The sequence below is a fragment of the Nycticebus coucang genome, chromosome 1 (genome assembly GCF_027406575.1).
Source record: "Nycticebus coucang isolate mNycCou1 chromosome 1, mNycCou1.pri, whole genome shotgun sequence".
NCBI lineage: Eukaryota > Metazoa > Chordata > Mammalia > Primates > Lorisidae > Nycticebus > Nycticebus coucang.
The window spans coordinates 124,709,917-124,722,007 of NC_069780.1; positions in this window are offsets into that span (position 1 = coordinate 124,709,917).

Sequence of the window (12,091 nt, forward strand, 5' to 3'; positions counted from 1 at the left end):
AGTCACATCTTAACTTAAAAGACAAAATCAGACTCAGGGTGAAAGGATAGTCATCCATATTTCAGGCAAATGGTAATCAGAAAAAAGCAGGTGTTGCAATTTTATTTGCAGATACAGTAGGCTTTAAACCATCGAAACTAAGGAAGACAAGAATGGTCACTTCATATTTGTTAAGGGTAATACTCAATATGATGAGATTTCAATTATTAATATCTATGTACCAAACCAGAATGCACCTCAATTTATAAGAGAAACTCTAACAGACATGAGTAACTTGATTTCCTCCAGCTCCATAATCGTTGGAGATTTCAACACTCCCTTCGCAGTGTTGGATCGATCCTCCAGCAAGAAGCTGAGCAAAGAAATCTTAGATTTAAACCTAACCATCCAATATTTAGATTTAGCAGACATCTACAGAACATTTCATCCCAACAAAACTGAATACACATACTTCTCATCAGCCCATGGAACTTACTACAAAATCAATCACATCTTAGGTCACAAGTCTAACCTCAGTAAATTTAAAGGAATAGAAATTATTCCATGCATCTTCCTGGACCATCATGGAATAAAACTTGAGCTGAGTAACAACGGAATCTGCCTACTCATACAAACACATGGAAGTTAAATAACCTTATGCTGAATGATAGCCGGGTCAGAGATGAGATTAAGAAAGAAATCGCCAATTTTTTGGAACAAAACGACAATGAAGACACAAACTATCAGAACCTCTGGGACACTGCAAAGGCAGTTCTAAGAGGGAAATTTATACCACTGCAAGCCTTCCTCAAGAGAACGGAAAGAGAGGAAGTTAACAACTTAATGGGACATCTCAAGCAACTGGAAAAGGAAGAACATTCCAACCCCAAACCCAGTAGAAGAAAAGAAATAACCAAAATTAGAGCAGAATTAAATGAAATTGAAAACAAAAGAATAATACAACAGATCAATAAATCAAAAAGCTGGTTTTTCAAAAAGGTCAACAAAATAGCTAAACCTCTGGCCAACCTAATCAGAAAAAAAAAAGAGTAAAATCTCTAATATCATTAATCAGAAACAACAAAGACAAAATAACAACAGACTCGTCAGAAATCCAATCCTTAATGAATATTACAAGAAACTTTATTCTCAGAAATATGAAAATCTGAAGGAAATGGACCAATACTTGGAAGCATGCCACCTTCCAAGACTTAGCCAGAATCAAGTGGGAATGTTGAACAGACCCATATCAAGTTCAGAAATAGCATCAACTATACAAAACCTCCCTAAAAAGAAAAGCCCGGGACCAGATGGTTTTATGTCAGAATTCTACCAAACCTTTAAAGAGGAATTAGTACCTATATTACTCAACCTGTTCCAAAATATAGAAAAAGAAGGAAGACTACCCAACACGTTCTGTGAAGCAAACATCACCCTGATCCCCGAACCAGGAAAAGACCCAACAAGAAAAGAAAATTATAGACCAATATCACTAATGAATATGGATGCAAAAATATTCAACAAGATCCTAACAAACAGAATCCAGCAACACATCAAACAAATTATACATCATGACCAAGTTGGTTTTATCCCAGGGTCTCAAGGCTGGTTCAATATACGTAAATCTATAAATGTAATTCAGCACATAAACAAATTAAAAAACAAAGACCATATGATTCTCTCAATTGATGCAGAAAAAGCTTTTGATAATATCCAGCATCCCTTTATGATCAGAACACTCAAGAAAATTGGTCTAGAAGGGACTTTTCTTAAACTGATAGAGGCCATCTACAGCAAACCCACAGCCAATATAATATTGAATGGAGTTGAATTGGAATCATTTCCACTCAGATCAGGAACCAGACAAGGCTGCCCATTGTCTCCATTGCTTTTCAACACTATAATGGAAGTTTTAGCCACTGCAATTAGGGAAGAAAAGGCGATCAAGGGTATCCATATAGGGTCAGAAGAGATCAAACTTTCACTCTTTGCAGATGATATGATTGTGTATCTGGAAAACACTAGGGACCCTACTACAAAACTCCTAGAAGTGATCAAGGAATACAGCAGCGTCTCAGATTATAAAATCAACATCCATAAATCGGTAGCCTTTATATACACCAACAACAGTCAAGTTGAAAAAGCAGTTAAGGACTCTATCCCATTCACAGTAGTGCCAAAGAAGATGAAATATTTGGGAATTTACCTAACAAAATACGTGAAAGATCTCTATAAAGAGAACTATGAAACTCTAAGAAAAGAAATAGCTGAAAATGTTAACAAATGGAAAAACATACCATGCTCATGGCTGGGAAGAATCAACATTGTCAAAATGTCCATACTACCCAAAGCAATATATAATTTCAACGCACTCCCTATTAAAGTTCCACTGTCATATTTTAAAGATCTTGAAAAAACAATACTTTGTTTTATATGGAATAAGAAAAAACCCGAATAGCCAAGACATTACTCAGAAATAAAAACAAAACAGGAGGATTCACACTACCAGACCTCAGACTTTACTACAAATCGATAGTGATCAAAACAGCATGGTACTGGCACAAAAACAGAGAAGTAGGTATCTGGAACAGAATAGAGAACCAAGAGATGAATCCAGCTACTTACTGCTATTTGATCTTTGACAAGCCAATTAAAAACATTCAGTGGGGAAAAGATTCCCTATTTAACAAATGGTGCTGGGTGAACTGGCTGGCAACCTGCAGAAGACTGAAATTGGACCCACACCTTTCACCATTAACTAAGATAGACTCTCACTGGATTAAAGATTTAAACTTAAAACATGAAACTATAAAAATACTAGAGGAGAGTGCAGGGAAAACCCTTGAAGAAATTGGTCTGGGCGAGTATTTTATGAGGAGAACCCCCCCGGGTAATTGAAGCAGCTTCAAAAATACACTACTGGGACTTGATCAAACTAAAAAGCTTCTGCACAGCCAAGAACACAGTAAGTAAAGCAAACAAACAGCCCTCAGAATGGGAGAAGATATTTGCAGGTTATGTCTCTGACAAAGGTTTAATAACCAGAATCCACAGAGAACTCAAACGCATCAGCAAGAAAAAAAACAAGGGATCCCATTGCAGGCTGGGCAAGGGATTTGAAGAGAAACTTCTCTGAAGAAGACAGGCGCGCGGCCTTCAGACATATGAAAAAATGCTCATCATCTTTAATCATCAGAGAAATGCAAATCAAAACTACTTTGAGATATCACCTAACTCCAGTGAGACTAGCCTATATCACAAAATCTCAAGACCAGAGATGTTGGTGTGTATGTGGAGAAAAGGGAACACTTCTACACTGCTGGTGGGAATGCAAATTAATACATTCCTTTTGGAAAGATATATGGAGAACACTCAGAGATCTAAAAATAGATCTGCCATTCAATCCTGTAATTCCTCTGCTGGGGGTATACCCAGAAGACCAAAAATCACAACATAACAAAGATATTTGTACCAGAATGTTTATTGCAGCCCAATTCATAATTGCTAAGTCATGGAAAAAGCCCAAGTGCCCATCGATCCACGAATGGATTAATAAATTGTGGTATATGTACACCATGGAATATTATGCAGCCTTAAAGAAAGATGGAGACTTTACCTCTTTCATGTTTACATGGATGGAGCTGGAACATATTCTTCTTAGTAAAGTATCTCAAGAATGGAAGAAAAAGTACCCAATGTACTCAGCCCTACTATGAAACTAATTTGGGGCTCTCACATGAAAGCTATAACCCAGTTACAACCTAACAATAGGGGGAAGTGCGAAAGGGAGGAGAGGGAGGGGCGTGGTGGGTAGAGGGAGGAGGATCGGTGGGATCATACCTGTGGTGCATCCTACAGGGGTATTTGCGAAACTTGGTAAATGTAAAATGTAAATGTTTTGGCACAGTAACTGAGATAATGCCAGGAAGTCTATGTTAACCATTGTGATGAAAATGTGTCAAATGGTCTATGAAGCGAGTGTATGATGCCCCATGATCATATCAATGTATACAGTTATGATTTAATAAAAAAAAAATACACGCTAGAATAACAAACATAATGTATCCGTCAGTCGGTGAGTCCCTTACTTTCTTGGACATACGTATGTAATAAACCACGTCTCATTTCTCTTCTCCCTGATACTTGTAACATCTTATATGATATCATTTGCCCATGTAGTTAATATGTTCTTCACCCTGTATTCCAACTCACTAATAGTTTTTTTTTAAGAATTTTAATTTAACAAGTTTAAACATAGCATCACACCCAGTTATACACCATATGGTAGGTTCTCCCAAGTACCATTTATTTTTATTATTTTATTTATTCAGATTCTGTATATAGCCATCACCATGTTCCTACATGAATCTCAAAGGTCAGAAAATACATTTCTGTCATTTTTAACTGATTGAGAGAGTAAAGACCAAATGAGGTTCAGCGATCTTTACAAGATTATGTATTGCTCTGAATATTTACTGCAAAGTCTTAGATGAACCGTTAACCATTTTCTCTGCAGATACTTCATCTGTGAATTCCAAACCAGTTCTGACCAGAAGTCGGCAATTTGTGGTATTTTACATCACATAAGATGAACTGAATTATTCAATAAGTGAGATATTTTTAGTCCATTTTGAAGAGGAAAAAAAGAACAAGAGTTGAATGTTCGTTTCACACTATACACACAAAAATGTTCAAAATGTTTTAAAGATAGCATTTCAGTCTATTAATAGAATACAAGAAGTTTGTGCTTTACTGCACGCCCTCTGGTCCAAACACCTAAGAATAAAATACAGAAAGGAAAAATCAAAAGGACAGAACATGATCAAAAACAAAATAAAACTTTCTTTGAATCAGAAATGGAAGTTTGAGACACTCAGTGGGTGGTCCCAAAGTTGCTGGTCATCTGAGTGTCCAAAGGGCGGAGAATTTGGCTCCCATGAGCCACAGACAAGGAGACTGCTCTAGGTGAGTCGGCAACCACTTCTTACACTGCAAACAGGAAAGGACTTTCCTACCACCTACGTCCTCCCAGGAAAAGACCCTTAACAACAACAACAAACTACTCTCAACAATTTCTTAAGGTTACTGTTTCTATGGAGCAGGACAGTTCAGAAGGTGATGAACACGGACAGATACAGAGTGGGATGAAGTATTAAATCAAAAGATCTGGAGGAGCAGTCACTGGATTTTTCATATCCTTCATTAGTACTGCAGTGGAGAAGCTTTTCTCTATCATTCTGAGACTTAGTTATGGACTCTGAGTCGAGGGGGTAACCTTGGAACTCCAAGACAGACATTAAAAACTGAAGAGCATAGAATGTCCCGAAACATTTCAAATAATATGATACAGACTTTGTTTCCTATCCACAATGCAAGCAAACTAGAGAGAAAGGAATAAATACGTATGTAAACATGAACACACAAATCAAAGCTTTAAAACACTCTCATGAGATAAACAGGAAACCACAGTAGAAATTATGAAACACTTAGATACAAATAACAATGAAAGTACTACAGAATAAAACATGGAATTTTTTAAAATCGTATATGAGTTAAGCATTTAACATAAGAACCTAAAATGCAAAACAAAATATACCTTAAGAAAGCTGAAGCAAGAAAATAATAAAGTAGAAACGGTGATAGTGAAATAGAAAACAAAGAAACGAAACAATCAATGAAAGCAAAACATGATTTGTTGAAAAAAAGAAAATAGAAGAACATCTAGTAAGACTAGTCAATAAAATAAAACACAAATATTATTAGCAATGGAAAAAGAGGCCCTCCTACAGACACACAAGGCACATTTTAAAACCAAATTAAATGCAGGGACTAATCTGACATAAATGGCCCAAATCCTAAATAATATATTATCCAAATAAGCAAAATGTGGTGTAAAATAGTGTCACGACTTACATATTACTTACAATACAATGTAATAACAGAAATACTAAGTATATTAATGAACAGATGAGAGGGAAAACCATAGGGTCATAACAATAAACGCAGGGGAAAAAGAATTTCATAAAACACAAATGCTACAATTAAAAAACCCATTTAGGAAATAAATGTAGATGTTAATTTTGCTATTGGATGGTAACTCCAATGCAATGCCACATATTGGAAATGAAGAAAGAAAATTCTATGTATTGGCTACCTATGTGATTATTTGGAATTTTCACTAACAGACTTCACAGAGCATGTAAAATACAAGGTCAGCATAAAAATTATTAAGGTTCCTAAAATGCCAATAATAGCCAATTAGAAAAGGTAATTTAAAAATTCCTGTTCTTTATAGAAAGCAACAGTGTCACCCAAAGCATCATGAAGCTGGGAATAAATTTAAGAAAAGACTGAAAGAACTTTAGAGGATTTATAATTTATTAAAGTACACAGAAGCACGTTTGAAGACATGGAGACATATTCATGAACAGAAAGTCTTGAAACAGCAAAGATGTCAATTCCTTCCTTGACTTTCAGTTTTACACACACAGGTATTGTTTGAATGTTACCAAGACCATGTGAGGCCTCACTGTTTTTAGTAAGCGTAGCCAGCAGGTCTGTGTTAGCCAGATCTCATCAGAATGTCCTGTTGTCCTCCTGAATCCCTATCAGACTTACCTGCTTGTACTGGTTCTCAAACTGTGGCTGCCCATTCAGAATTCTAATTTTGCTATCTGTGCCACAGGCTTTTGTGAATTTCAGTTCTATTATCCAGTAACAATTAGGTTATCCCTGAATTCTGTTCTTACCTTCCAGCCTAGATCTGGTTCCCTAGTTTCTCTAGAAAACAACCTCTCAAGTAGAGCTAATATGTAGTTGCACAATCCTGTTCAAAAAAAACAGTACTTGACCACATCCACTGCAAGATTTCTTTTTTAGTTTAGTTTCTCTGTTTTATATCCAATAACTTTAGGAAAAAAAAATTGAAAGTGTAAATGCTTCACTTCTGCTAACATATGTCTCACAATGGGTGTGCCACCCTCTGTGATGCTGTACCCCTGGAAATGGGATTTTCAGGCCAAAATGATGACTCACTAAGGTACCATTTCTAGAAATTTAGTCATTTCTGCCTAGGAAATTGACCAATCTCAGGAAACAATGAGTAGGTTACCACAAGGGAAGTTAAAGCTTCAGATGAATTAGAGTTTTGTAAGATTTTGATGAGTCAACGTTATTTTTTTAAAAGAAAAATAACCTTGGGTAATTTTTACTGTGTGAAATTCTGATACTTTCAGAATGAAAAATCAACAGGACAACTGTTTTAAAAACTTTTTATTAGATGAGACCTAGATAAGGATTGCATTTTATGAACTTGTTTTAAAAATACCCTTTAATTAAAAAAACAATTAAGCAAGCCAAATAATTTCTTTTTCTAGTTGACTTATTTTCTGGAACTACTTTATTAGATGTGAAAACATCAAATACTGAATAACACCTTTTTAAGCCAACTATTTAAAATAATCTTAAATACAATATTCCATATTTTTAAGTCCAAGAAAAAAAATAACAAAATAAGATTCGGTTCCAATTTTAAGTCTGGAAATTTAAAAATTTCATCTGTTCATGATTTAAAAAAGAGATGTCAGAAAGAAAGCACATTTTATGACTTTTTATGTTAGTAGAGGCAGAGAGACAGCTGCGTTGAGCCGAACCAGACTGTCGGCTGCGCAAGTGGTTTCTATTGTCTTTGCCCATTCTTCTAACTCACCTAAGATATACATTCCACGGTTCCAGTTTTGTAGGAACAATCTCTTTGTTTCATTCCTGCTTCTCAGACCTTGCCTATTTTGGGTCCCATCACTGAACAACATTTTCATTCTTTTAGGTATCTGATAAAATGATCAGGATTTTTTTTCTTTCTTTTTTTTTTTTTTGTAGAGACAAAGTCTCACTTTGTTGCCCCTGGTAGAGTGCTGTGGCGTCAGAGCTCACAGTAACCTCCAGCTCTTGGGATTAGGCCATTCTCTTGCCTCAGCCTCCCGAGTAGCTGGAACTACAGGCACCTGCCACAACGCCCGGCTATTTTTTGCTGCAGTTTGGCCGGGGCTGGGTTTGAACCTGCCACCCTTGGTATATGGGGCTGGTGCCCTACTCACTGAGCCACAGGCACTTCCCGGATATTTTGTTTTTCATTGTATACTGCTTTTATTTCTATCACCATATTAACTTTATGGGGCATAAAACAAGGGGAGACAATCATTACAGAATCCTTTTTACAGTTTAAAGATAATTATTTTGTTTTCCTTGTAATTCTGATTCATTATTTTCAGTTAGTTTAGCATGACCTTATTAATATCAGCATCATCACACATGATATGTTCATGAGGACTAATCTGTGTGCCACTTTTGATAATTGAACTGTGTGTGTGGTAAAGGTGGCCTTGTGCATAATGGTTTGAACACTCTGGATCCTTAAAATGAATTATCCCTTAAGAATCTGTGAAACTATATCAAATGTGATGGGTAATTTTATGTCAACTTGACTGGGCCAGGCGGTGCCCAGATAATTGGTTAAATATTTCTGGTTGTGGGAGGCAGAGCAAGATGGCAACCGAGTAACAGCTTCCTTGCATCTGGGCACCGTGAGTCTGGGGAGATAGGACTCCAGGCATCTCTGGCTGGTGGGATCTGCCTATCATCACTCCTATGAGGATACAGGGAGTCAGCGAGAGACTTCTGGACCCCAAGAGGAGGACTAAAACAGTGGAAAACCGGCAAGTGGTCGCGTGTGTTCAATCCGTCTAAACCTGCCCACAACTGTAAGTTCAGTAGCAGCGAGACTGCAAACCAGAAAGGCCTTTCCTGTAAAATATTTTGGTGTCCTGTGACTTGGCACTGAGTTGAACTGCCTTGGGGAGGGCCTGAGCGGGAGTGCGGAGAACTTTGACCATTGTCTAGGGCCCCAGTCGGAGCCACTGAGCCAGACGGAGCTACTTGTGTTTGGCGGTGGGTCACACGGAACCATTGTCATTGATCTGCCCCGGAAAGCTCTGCCCTCAGGGTCACAGAGCTAGAAACGGGTGGGAGCTGGTAACCCAGCAACCAAGTAGCCTAAGGGTGGGGTCTGAGCTGCCTTGCAGCCCTAACCCTCAGGGGCAGAGTGAGACCGGTTTTGGCACACTGGGTAAGTGGATAGCCACTTCAGCAGTGATTCCAGTGAGAAAGCTGGGAAAGCTTCTGCTCAGCAAGTTTACAAGTTCAAAGTGCCTTTTAAGTGAGCTGAAGAGAGATTTAGGGTGTCTACCTGCTGGGGTTTGAGAAATCAGCAGCCTCCAGTCGTATCAGAACTGTGATTAACATCTCATACCCCAGAAGACCAGGTGTTGCCCAGACAATATTCCATAACATATACAAACTGCTTTGTTTTTGGTTGTGTATATTTTTCTTTTCTTTTTTTTTTTTTTTGGTCTGGTTGTTTTTTTTGTTTATTTTGACGTTGATGTTCTTTTCTTTTTAATTACAATGTTTTCCATACAGATCCCTTTTTCTTTCTCAATTTTTCAAGTTTAATTATAATTTCCCATTGCTGCCTTTTTTAATAACTAGAACTACACTTTTGCTAGTGTTTCTACCGCTATCATTTGGTTTTTCACCCAATTTTATCCTCGTAAAGTTTTCTGTTTGCTTGTTTTGGTTTCATTTATAGCATTTTTGTCTTTCCTCTCTACTTGGTGGAGGTGGGGTACTGTGTCTGATCAGGTTAGCAAAGAGCTACTGACCTCAAGGGAACCACCCAATTGGGCACCCCCAGAAGGTGGGTTTTTTTTAAGGTTGTGTCAAAGTACCCAACTGTACACCTATATTGCCCTGTCTCCCTCTTTCTGTGCCTCTCTTCTTTTTGTCAATATTCCTTATACACACCCCGTCTCCTTTCTCTATCTTTCTTTTTTTTCTTACCACTTGGTCCTCCTTTCTTTCATCCCTTTTTTGCTTTTCAACCTTCTCACCCTTCTGGTCCTGTAACCCTTAGTCCACAGGCACGAGAACTTAAAGAGCAAGAGGAAGTGAAAGGAAAATTAGGGCAAGGAAACAGATAAAAGAAATCACTCATGAGGAAGAATCAGCAGAAAACTCCAGGCAACATGAAGAACCAGTCTAGAACAACCCCACCAAGGGACCATGAGGTAGGTGCTGCAGATGATTCCACCTATAAAGAAATGTTAGGAATGACAGAAACGGAATTTAGAATACACATGTTGAAAACAATGAAAGAAATGATAGAAACAATGAAGGAAACTGCTAATAAAGTGGAAAATAACCAAAAGGAAATCCAAAAACAGAATCAAATCAGAGATGAACGATATGAAGAATACAAAAAGGATATAGCAGACCTGAAGGAACTGAAACAGTCAATTAGGGAACTTAAAGATGCAATGGAAAGTATCAGCAGCAGTTTAGACCATGCAGAAGAAAGAATTTCAGAGGTAGAAGACAAAGTTCTTGAGATAACTCAGACAGTAAAAGAGGCAGAAAAGAAGAGAGAGAAAGCAGAACATTCACTGTCAGAATTATGGGACTTTATGAAGCGTTCCAACATACGAGTTATAGGAATTCCAGAAGGGGAAGAAGAATGCCCCAGAGGAATGGAAGTCATACTAGAAAACATTATAAAAGAAAATTTCCCAACTATCACCAAAGATTCTGACACACTGCTTTCAGAGGGCTATCGGACCCCAGGTCGCCTCAACTCTAACTGAGCTTCTCCAAGACACATTGTGATGAACCTGTCCAAAGTCAAGACAAAAGAAAAGATTCTACAAGCTGCCAGGAGTAAGCGCCAGTTGACCTACAGGGGCAAATCCATCAGAGTGACCGCAGACTTCTCTAATGAAACTTTCCAAGCAAGAAGACAATGGTCATCTACCTTTAATCTACTTAAACAGAACAATTTTCAGCCCAGAATTCTGTACCCTGCTAAGCTAAGCTTCAAAATTGATGGAGAAATCAAATCATTTACGGATATACAAACATTGAGGAAATTCGCCACAACAAGACCAGCTCTACAGGAAATACTTCAAACTATTCTGCACACTGACCACCACAATGGATCAGCAGCAAAGTAAGAACTCAGAAATCAAAGGACAGAACCTAACCTCCACACTGATGCAAAAGATAAAACTAAGCAATGGACTCTCACAAAATAAGACGAATAGAATACTACCACACTCATCAATTATCTCAATAAATGTTAATGGCTTGAATTCCCCACTGAAGAGACATAGATTGGTTGACTGGATTAAAAAACACAAGCCATCCATTTGCTGTCTGCAAGAAACACACCTGGCTTCAAAAGACAAATTAAAGCTCCAAGTCAAGGGTTGGAAGACAATTTTTCAGGCAAATGGCATTCAGAAGAAAAGAGGAGTTGCAATCTTATTTTCAGATACATGTGGATTTAAAGCAACTAAAGTCAAAAAAGACAAAGATGGTCACTTTATATTGGTCAAGGGAAAACTACAACAAGAAGACATTTCAATTCTAAATATTTATGCACCCAATTTAAATGCTCCCAGATTCTTGAAGCAGACCTTACTCAGTCTGAGCAATATGATATCTGATAATACCATCATAACAGGGGACTTTAACACTCCTCTTACAGAGCTGGACAGATCCTCTAAACAGAAATTAAACAAAGATATAAGAGACTTAAATGAGACCCTAGAACAACTATGCTTGATAGATGCATATAGAACACTCCACCCCAGAGATAAAGAATATACATTCTTCTCTTCACCCCATGGAACATTCTCCAAAACTGATCATATCCTGGGACACAAAACAAATATCAACAGAATCAAAAGAATTGAAATTTTACCTTGTATCTTTTCAGACCATAAGGCACTAAAGGTGGAACTCAACTCTAACAAAAATGCTCAACCCCACCCAAAGGCATGGAAATTAAACAATCTTCTGTTGAATAACAGATGGGTGAAGGAAGAAATAAAACAGGAAATCATTAACTTCCTTGAGCATAACAACAATGAAGACACAAGCTACCAAAACCTGTGGGATACTGCAAAAGCAGTTTTGAGAGGAAAATTCATCGCTTTAGATGCCTACATTCGAAAAACAGAAAGAGAGCACATCAACAATCTCACAAGAGATCTTATGG